The sequence below is a fragment of the Thamnophis sirtalis genome, unplaced genomic scaffold, assembly GCF_051295495.1.
Source record: "Thamnophis sirtalis isolate CommonGarterSnake01/CBP01778 unplaced genomic scaffold, rThaSir2_p1.2 scaffold_14, whole genome shotgun sequence".
Lineage (NCBI taxonomy): Eukaryota > Metazoa > Chordata > Lepidosauria > Squamata > Natricidae > Thamnophis > Thamnophis sirtalis.
The window spans coordinates 38,162,358-38,173,314 of NW_028261394.1; positions in this window are offsets into that span (position 1 = coordinate 38,162,358).

Consider the following 10,957-nt stretch of genomic DNA (forward strand, 5'->3'; position numbering starts at 1 on the left):
TGGAACCTTTACTTTTTCCCAAAGGGTAAATTATGTAACAATAACAATTCATGTAACAACAACCACCTTAGGTTCATAAATAATATCAATCTAACTGTTCACAAAACATGCTTTGAAGGCATTAAAACAGAGTAGATGATGTAATTATTTTTTAAAATGCTGTTACTTAGGTTTTAATTTTTTTTTTGAAAGAATGGGCTCTCAGGAACATGCTCGTAAATCTTTCTGTGAGCTTTCAAATGCATTAAAAAAAAAGTCCTCTGGAATTGTTGACCTCATGGTGGTCAAGCTTTCTACTTATTCTTTGTAGCTCGGGTCCAAAATATTTTTCAATGATTAAAAAGAATGGGGTGTCTTGGCGTTATTGATGAGATAAGTCAAAGTGAATTCCTCAAGAAGAACAACGGATGTAGTATATTTTATGTAGCATTTGGGTTGTAAATTCTCCCCAGCCTACACATTTTCTGTAGTGGGGGTGTGAGTGCTTTGGAGCCTCCTCAGCCTTTTAATCACAGGCCCTTTATTTTAAATTGAACATCAAATTGGCATCCCAACAATCATAAATTTGTTTGCTGGCATGTCACATAGCATGCTGCAGTGCAGTGGCCATAATTGAGTTCTTGATACTATGATGTTTGAAACACTTCCAAAACCCATGGCTTATCTGGTATTCAGAGGATCAGGCCCATCTGATAAAGGCTGAATGCCATGCATACATCTGAACTGGTGTAATGCAGGTAGTCCTTAACATGATCACAACTGAACCCAATATTCCCATTGCTAAGCAAGACTCTTGAGTTTTCCTCCGTTCTACAAACTTTCTTGCCACTGTAGAATGGAATGGAATGGAATAGAATAGAATAGGAAAGAATAAGAAAGAATAGAATAGGAAAGAATGGAATGGAATAGAATAGAAAATGGAATGGAATAGAATAGGAAAGAATGGAATAGAATAGAAAATGGAATGGAATAGAATAGGAAAGAATGGAATGGAATAGAATAGAATAGAATAGGAAAAATAGGAAAGAATGGAATGGAATAAAATAGAATAGGAAAAAATAGGAAAGAATGGAATAGAATAGAATAGAAAATGGAATAGAATGCAGAATAGAATAGAAAATAGAATAGACTGCAGAATAGAATAGAATAGAATAGAATTCTTTATTGGCCAAGTGTGATTGGACACAGAAGGAATTTGACTTCGTTGCAGATGCTCTTAGTGTACATAAAAATACATTTGTCAAGAATCATAAGATACAACACTTGGTGATAGTCATAGGATACCAAATAAGCCGTCAAATCATACTAGGAAATAAAACAATATAAATCGTAAAGATACAAGCAGCAAAATTATAGTCATAAGAGGGAGGAGATAGGTAATAGGAAGGATGAGAAGAATAATAGTTATACAATCTTAGTAAATAGTTTGACAGTGTTGTGGGAATTAGTTGTTTAGCAGAGTGGTAGCATTTGGGGAAAAATCTGTCCCTGTTGTGTCTAGTTGTTCTGGTGTGCAATGCTCTATAATGTTTTGAGGGTAGAAGTTGAAATCAACAGTCTAGGTTTAATTTCCGAGAATTCATTGCAATTCACTACACGTCTCCAAGTGATTTTTGTTTTTAAAAAGTCTTATCTCATTTTTTGGGGGTTAATTTAGACATACTTTCCTCTTGCTGTCTTAACGGCTAGAATGAATTCTCCAGCAGTCAGGACTGTGCTCTGTATAAAATAAGTTGATCTTTTTGAAGAGACATGCTGAATCACTTTGAGATTTCATAAGGCGACATATTTTCACAAGGCCTCTCCATGTACACACTTGATCGTGCCACCAAAATGAGCCGGATGGAAGTGAGTGAAAATAAAACGTGACACTTTTCTTCGGAGACCTTGAGGTGGCAGCAATGCTACGTTTAACTCCTGTCATACATTTGGAGTGAGAGGTTGTGCGTGTGTTTAAAAAGCACTAAATCAAAACAACCCTATTTGTTATCGTTTTATAGCTCGCTCTTGAAGTCAGTAAGAACTTGTCTCGAACATCATTTGCATTGTATGCAATTTTTACTAGTTTATCAGATAAGTTTTAAAAGCACGTTGAAGTGGGGCTAAATGTAAAAATAAGCCATAAATGATGGCGGAGCTGGGAACATGTCAAATGTTATAGTAAAATTAAAAGGCCCTTTTGGAAAAGCACGGTGCTAAAATAGTGTTTACAAAGGATTTGATAGCGCATCAGATGGAATCCCCTTTGTCTTGACTAACTGTGCTTAATCTTTTCTTGAAGACATTCAGCGATGGAGCATCCACCACTCTTGAGAGGCAAGCATTCCACTGATGAATTGTTCACTGCCAGGAAATTTCTCTTCAATTCTAGGTCTGATCCCTCTTTAATGATCTTCCACCTGTTGCTCCTTGCCCTGCCTTCAGGTGCTTTAGAGGAGAAGTCAACCCCCTCATCTCGGTCACTGCCCTTCAAGTACTGGAAGACAGCTATCGCTTCACCACTAATTCTTCTCTTCGCCCTATTAACCCAAGACAACACAAATTAATCCTATAGTTTGGCTTTTCCAAACCTACTTCACTAAAATGTGTGTAGTTTTTGGTTCAGCATATGATGTGGACCTACCTAGACCCTATTTCTTCTCCTTTCATGATACACAAGGTCTTTGGTATAGTCAAGGCTATGGTTTTCCCAGTTGCAATGGATGGCTGTGAAAGCTGGACCATAAGGAAGGCTGAGCGCCAAAGAATGGAGGCCTTTGAATTCTGGTGCTGGAGAAGACTCCTGCGCGTCCCTTGGACTGCAAGGCGATCAAACCGGTCAGTCCTACAGGAGATCAACCCTGACTGCTCTTTCGAAGGCCAGATCCTGAAGATGAAACTCAAATGCTTTGGCCACCTAATGAGAAGGAAGGGCTCCCTGGAGAAGAGCCTAATGCTGGGTACGATTGAGGGCAAAAGAAGAAGGGGACGACAGAGAATGAGGTGGCTGGATGGAGTCACTGAAGCAGTAGGCATGAGCTTAAATGGACTCCAGAGGATGGTAGAAGGCAGGAAGGCCTGGAGGAACGTTGTCCAGGGGGTTGTGATGGGTCAGACACGACTTCGCAACTAACAACAACAACAAGTAGCGACCCTCCATGGTGCCAGGTTTCCCAATAGGAAATTTGCATGGGCAACGTGTTGGAAGTGTGTGCCCTGTTCCATCAGAACGGCGTTCATTTGTTTATTTCACCAATAGGACAGAAAGCCAATAACTGCAATGGTTAAAGATCCTGCTTGGGATGCTAATATGCGGAGGGCGAGCGCATTGTGACAACGTGCTCATTCAATCTTGTGCAGCAAGGCTCTTCCATAAATTCATGTATTTGAGCTCACGTTTGCTTATGATGTCGAAACACACGCGGTATTGTGTTTCTGCTACCTCCTGCTAAGTCACATTCGTCTCAGAATACAATCTTTGTACCTATCAATGATTTTAAAAATGTGTGATACCATAATGTGTGTGTGTGTGTGTGTGTGTGTGTGTGTTGTATTTGAGCTGATAAATAAATAAAGGGAGACTAGTATAGATCTATTTCGAGCTGTCAGTAAAAATACTGGCTTTCTGTCTGGATGGTCTCTTGTGACGAGCCGATAGACAGAGAAAGGAAGCAGTATGCGTCCTCCCATATTTGGGCATACCAGGGGTTGTGACACTAAATACATACCTATTTCCCTGGCTCAGCTGATAAAGGAGGAGAACCTTGTGGCTTAGTGGTTAACACAACTGCCTAATATGTAATACAGCACAGGTTCTAATCCCAGTAAGGGTATGGCTAGCTGATGAGAGCTAAATAGCTCGAAATAGATCTATACTAGTCTCCCTTTATTTATCAGCTCAAATACAACACAAATGTAACAAAGGCAACAGTAAAAATACTGGCTTTCTGTCTGGATGGTCTCTTGTGACGAGCCGATAGACAGAGAAAGGAAGCAGTATGTGTCCTCCCATATTTGGGCCGATAGACAGAGAAAGGAAGCAGTATGCGTCCTCCCATATTTGGGCATACCAGGGGTTGTGACACTAAATACATACATACATACATACATACATACATACATACATACATACATACATACATACATACACACACACACACACACACACACACACACATATGCACACGCACACACAAAGGGGGTGTATTCCTTTATTTTGTTTGTGGATAAGGTTGATTGAGTGAGGAGGCACGCTAGGTATTCTTGTATTCTTGCTAAATCACGAGAGTCCCCTTTAAAATGGTTCGCTTGTTAAGACCACCTCAGTAGGTGTCTTTAGCCAGTACCATCCTCATTTGATACCAAATCAGAGGTGGGTTGCTACTGGTTTGGCTCAGTTCGGCTCAACCGGCAATGGAAGTCAGGCCTGGGTCACAGAACTGGCAGCCACCCAGGCCTGCCATGCCTGATAACCAGTTCCCTTGCTGTCGCTGGGCCCCACCATTTTGGATTTCAGTGACTGCGCGTGCGCAATTCACTGTAAACTGTTCTGCACATGTGTGCAGAACAATTTACATTGAACAGCACGCACACGCCTGATGCACGGCTTGCAAACTGGTAGTAAAACCGGCAGCTATCCACCCCTCTACCAAATCCATATTCTTCTTGTGCCATTGGTGATTGTGTTGGCAATCCTATTTTTGTCAACAGCCACATGAAAAAGTGCTGTTGAGTTTTGTCCAAATCAGTCCTTTAGGTTTTGAAGCCATGATGTTCTTCTTCTGCCTCGACCTCATTTGCCTTCAATCTTTCCCTGGAGGATTAAGTGAAGGATGCCGTATCTTTCTGGGTATCGCATCACATGTCCAAAATACTCTAACTAAATCCATATTACATATTCAATTCTGGTTCTACCCTTTGACAAAATGTGTAGGAGTAGCGAGAATATTATCTCTATAGTACCTCAGTGCTGAAAATTCAACTCCTGGTGAATTGGACTTTATACATGGAATGGCTCAGCGGTTAAAGATGTTGAGCTCGTCGGCTGGAAAGCTGACAGCCCAAGTTTTGAAACCTGGCGCTGCGTGATGGGGCGAGTGCCCGTTAATTGCCTCACTCCTACCCCCTAGCAGTTTGAAAGCATGCAAATATGAGTAGATAAATAGGTACCAGTTTGGTGGGAAAGTAACAGAGTTCCGTGCACTTTGGCATATAGTCATGCTGGTCATATGATCAACGGAAGTGTTCTCGGATAATATTGGCTCCTTTGTCTAAAAAATGGAGATGAGCACCATCCTCTAGACTCAGATAAAACTGGACAGGGGAAAACTTATTAACCTTTATATGGAATGGAAAAGTAGCATCATCTCCCGCACCCCCATCTCTGGCACCAAATTATCTTCAGCTGGTCTTACCTGTCTTAAAGTTGCCAAGGTTTTAAGGTGACACTAGTCTCTTGTTGTTTTTCTTGCACCAGATTAACACGGCTACTTGAACATTATGGAACATTACGGAGGAGTTTTCTTTAGCCTATTGTCTGGTCATTCTCCCAAGGGAATTCTGTTATAGGCTCTCTCTCTCTCTTGTACCATTGAAGGTAATTTGTATTGGGATAATTAATTCTTTGGCTACTTTTGGAAATATGTAATTTTTGTGGTTAAACATAAGATGACAGGAAAGCTCTTTGTTCTTGGTGGAAATATTCTTGGCACAAGAGTTCCCCTTATCCAAAAGGCAGTGTTGATTTTGATGGATAGTTTCATTTGTGTATGAGAATTAATTTGTGAATATGCGTTCAGCGAATTCATTGGGATGTCCTGTGTGTTCTCTCCATTTTTTTTCCAGTGATGCTCCAAGGGTTCCTTTAGTGGTGTAAAGAGAATAGCACCTCCTCGGAGAAGAAGGAGGATCCAGCAGATAAAATGCATATGCAAGATCAAGTAGACCTCTAGAGTGGCCTGTTGGGGAGACCCATGGATGATCATCAGGAGGCAGGTCAAGATGACAAGCATTTAGCCATTCAGTTAGCTACATTAGATGTGCTTGTCGATCAGAAAGGTCGGCAGTTCAGCGGTTCGAATCCCTAGCGCTGTGTAACGGAGTGAGCTCCCGTGACTTGTCCCAGCTTCTGCCAACCTAGCAGTTCGAAAGCACATAAAAAATGCAAGTAGAAAAATAGGGACCACCTTTGGTGGGAAGGCAACAGCGTTCCGTGCGCCTTCAGTGTTTAGTCATGCCAGCCACATAACCACAGAGACGTCTTTGGACAGCGCTGGCTCTTTGACTTTGAGATGAGCACCGCCCCCTAGAGTCGGGAATGACTAGCACATATGAGCGAGTGGAACCTTTATCTATCGGTAATGCCAAATGTGAAGGCTTCTAGCAGATCTTAGCTGCATTCAATAAAATAAGTCTAAGCAGGATCATACCTAGTTAGTACTCTGATACTTAAGGGATGATAGGAAATCCCTGGGTTGTTGGTTTTAATGGAGAAATAGAATAGCAATCTGAAAGGTACTAATACCTGCATGGTTAGTGTTGTATACATTCATGAAATAATAATAATAAATGATAATAAATAACTTCTATACCACCTGACTCCCTCCCGTTTTCTTATAAAAACCGAGTGCACCATTAGAGCAATGAGAGAGCCCAGTTCTCTCTTAGCTTTTGAGGCTTTTCATTTAAAAAGAAAGAAACCTAGCAGAGGGAGAAATAGACGCCCTCTGCTGCTTTGTTTTCGGATAACAGAGACAGCGCAAAAATCCAACGGTAAGATCATATTGTTTGGTTACGTACAGCATTCATTTATCCTCTGATATCCATGAATCAAGAAAGAGTTGCTGAAAGGAGAAAAAGCGGGAATTAATCTCCCCTCGATCGCTGGAGTAATTTCAGAAGAGACCCATTCTGCTGAATTATCCATATGTGTCTCTCTATCTATATACCAAAAACAAAAAAGGAAGAGTTTGTGTGGGTCTGTGGATCGATATTGTTGCTGCACAAATGCAAGATATGAACGTTAGACCAGTGTCACTCAGTAGCCGTTCGGAAATGGCATTAACAAAGTGATGGGGGTGGGGGGGTGAGTAGGTGGGGTGGGGGACAAAGGCAATTCAATCTTCCTGATAAGAAAATTGTTATGGGGCTACAGGATAGGTGTGTTGGGGAAAGGATTATCCATTGGTGCGCGGTGTGCAAATAGGGGGGCAGGCATTCGTGGTTGATCTGTGCTTGTTTTAGTCTTGTGTTCACGCCAGGGGTGAAATCCAGCAGGTACTGACAGGTTCTGGAGAACCAGTAGAGAACATTTTGAGTAGTTCAGAGAACCGGCAAATGCCACCTCTGGCTGTCCCCAGAGTAGGGTAGGAATGGAGTTTTTGCAATATCCCTCTCCTGCCATGCCCACCAAGCCACGCCATGCCCACCAAGCCACGCTCACAACTGGTAGTAATTTTTTTTTTGAATTTCACCACTGGTTCAGGCTCCGTTTTTATGGGTGTGATGTGCCAGTTTTTAACTGGTTTCATGGTGGTGAAAAGAAGGGAAAATCCCAGGATACTTTTCCCCCCCCGGTTATAGAACAGAATAGAATTCTTTATTGGCCAAGTGTGATTGGACACACAAGGAATTTGTCTTTGGTGCAGATGCACTCAGTGCGCATAAAAAGACAAGACACATTCGTCAAGAATCATAAGGTACAACACATAATGATAGTCATCGGGTACAAATAAGCAACCAGGAAACAATCGATATTAATATAAATCGTAAGGATGCAAGCCACAAAGTTACAGTCCTGCAGTCATCAGTGGGAGGAGATGGGTGGTAGGAACAATGAAAAGACTAATAGTAATAGTAATGCAATCTTAGTGAATAGTTTGACAGTGGTGAGGGAATTATTTGTTTAGCAGAGAGATGGTGTTTGGGAAAAACCTGTTCTTGTTCTAAAACTCTTGTCTAGTTATGTATACAAGATGGTAGTCCTTTCTTTTCCTCATACAGATGTATGTTTAATATCAACAAGATAAAAGAATGTAGTGTATCTTCATCAATGTTCATTTCCACTGTATAGATCAGAGTCAGGAATCGGCTGCAGGCCTCATATAAGGGTATAGCAATAGCAAAAGCACTTAGACTTATATACCGCTTCACAGTGTTTTACAGCCCTCTCTAAGCGGTTTACAGAGTCAGCCTCTTGCCCCCAACAATCTGGGTCCTCATTTTATTGATGTCGGAAGGATGGAAGGCTGAATCAACCTTGAGCCTGGTGAGATTTGATCTGCCATATTGCAGGCAGATGGCAGGCAGCAGAAGTAGCCTGCAGTACTCCACTCTAACCACTGCGCCATAGGGGCTCAAGTGTATCCTCTGTAGAGAAGACCTGGGTGCAGAGGATGATGGGTGGCAGGAAGGAGAGAAATAGAAGGAATGAGCCGAGGTGGCACAGTGGTTAGGGTGCAGTACTGCAGGCCACTTCAGCTGACTGTTATCTGCAATTCAGCAGTTCTAATCTCACTGGCTCAAGGTTGACTCAGCCTTCCATCCTTCCGAGGTGGGTGAAATGAGGACCCAGACTGTGGGGGCGATATGCTGACTCTGTAAACTGCTTAGAGAGGGCTGAAAGCCATATGAAGCGGTATATAAGTCTAACTGCTATTGCTATTGCTATTGAATGCAGGTTGGTGTACCTCTGCATCCGATACCTAAACGGGTCTATGATAACTCACCACAGCCAACTCATCACAGCCAACTTACTATGGCCAACTTGCCATGGTCAACGAATATCACAGAAAGGGTGGCATAGAATCATGAAAAGATGCAAAAGGAGGGATAGAATGAAGTGTGAACGACAAAAATGGAAATAATGTTTTTAAACTCATTTTTAAAAATCCAATTGAACTGTTAAATTGTCTCGTGGCAAGTTGGCCATGTTGAGTTGACTGTGGAGAGTTGGCTGTGGTGAGTTGCCCCATTCCAACCTAAAACCGATGGCATGCTACCCTTAAGAGTTGAATCTGGCCTTTAAAATATGTGGACTTATTTTATCTTGAGTTTAGTTTTCACTTTTTTTAAAAAACTTACCTTCTTCCATTGATTTAAAAAAAAAGGAACACCTTTCTTGCATCCTCCAAATAACTCCCAGAATACTCAAAATAGTCCTAATATTTGCTACAAGGGCTGGCCTAGTAGCTATAGAAGCTTCTGAGTGGTACCAGGATGTGAGAACACCATCTGTGTGCTTGCTTGTTCAAGCCAACCCTGAGTCTTGGACTCAGGCTATGATGGTGGGTTGGATTTCCATAACCGAAGTTTTGCGTTTTCTTCTTCTTTCAATATTGTGTGTATGGGTGTGGGTGTATTGTTACTGTCAAAGACCACAGGGTGTAAGGAAGGTTGACTTCCCCTCATTGTCTCACTGGAAAGTACCTGTGAGGATGTGATTAGCCCATGTGGTGGTGGGGAAACTTAGAGAGAGAAGAAGGGGCAAAAAAGAATTAGTTGAAGTGTGTATGGCGAAAAAGGAGTCTTCCACTGTTATGAGATTTTATACCTAATATGATATGAGACCTGAAACTAACTTGCAAGGTTTAGGTGATAAGCCACTTGCAGCCCAGTTGTCTTACGCCATGTGTGAGCTGGGAGAAGAAACAGCAACTACCTGGATTGTCTTCGCAAAGCTTCAGATTATGGGAAGCATAACGGATAGCATCTGTACGGTGGCGATTTATTTCCCAGCTTACCATGTGCTTTTTTGTGTGTTCTCTGGAGACGGTATTTCTTAGAAAGGCACAACATGCGGAGCTTCTGATGGACTCCAACCGAGAGAGGTACAATTAGGAATGTCATGTAATAATGCATTCTTCTCCTTAGGCACAGCGTGTGCGGGCTTCAAAAATGCAACCGCCAAAATGCTGAGCTGTTCTTTCTTTCTTTCTTTCTTTCTTTCTTTCTTTCTTTCTTTCTTTCTTTCTTTCTTTCTTTCTTTCTTTCTCTCTTTCTTTTTTCTTTCCTTCTTTCTTTCTTTTCTTTCTCCTTCCTTTCTTCCTCTCCATCTTCCTTCCTCTCTTTCTTCCTTCCTCTCCCTTTCTTTCTTTCTTTCTTTCTTTCTTTCCTTCCTTCCTTCCTTGCTCTCCCTTTCTTCTTTCCTTCTTCTCCCTCCCTCTTTCCTTCTTTCTTTCTTTCGTTTGTTCTTTCTTTCTTTCCTTCCTTCCTTCTTTCTCTCTCTCTTTCTCATTCCTTCATTCCTTCTTCTTCCTCTTTCTTTCCCTCCCTCCCTCTTTCCTTCCTTCCTTCTCTCTCTCTTTCTTTCTCATTCCTTCATTCCTTCCTCTCCCTCTTCCTTCCTCTTCCTCTTCCTCTTTCTTTCCCTCCCTCCCTCTTTCCTTCCTTCCTTCTTTCCTTCCCTCCCTCCCTCTCTCTCTCTGATACACACACACACAAAACAACACACACACACACACATTGCTGTATGAGAGAGTGAGGAATAAAGTATATAAAAGTGTGTTCAAAAAGCAAAAAATAATATCTGTAGACAAAGAGCGTAGCTACTGTTTTAGCCTGTTTTTTTTCTTCAAAACATTCCCTTCTCAATCTGGCAGCCTCGAGATCTATTGGAAGATGACTCTCCTCATTCATGGATGATGGTCAGTCGGACCGAGGATGATGGGAGATGGAGTCCAGCATAATCACAGGGGGAAAGTTTGGAAGAAGCTGGTTCACTGCACTTTTTCTTCCGTTGCAAAATACCTTCAGGTGGAGAAGTGAATTAGGCAGGACTCCGATAAGGTTTCCTCAGCTCAGAGAAATCAGGTTCAGTCTGTACTCAGATAATAAAGGCGCATCCACGAACCATAACCCTAGGATTGGTATCTTTCTTAGCCAAATAGTAACCTGTTGGAGGAGTTCGAAAAGTTGGAGTTAATATATCATCATCCCAAATAATTTGAGCCTGTGCAGGTCATTCTGGGAACAAAGACTG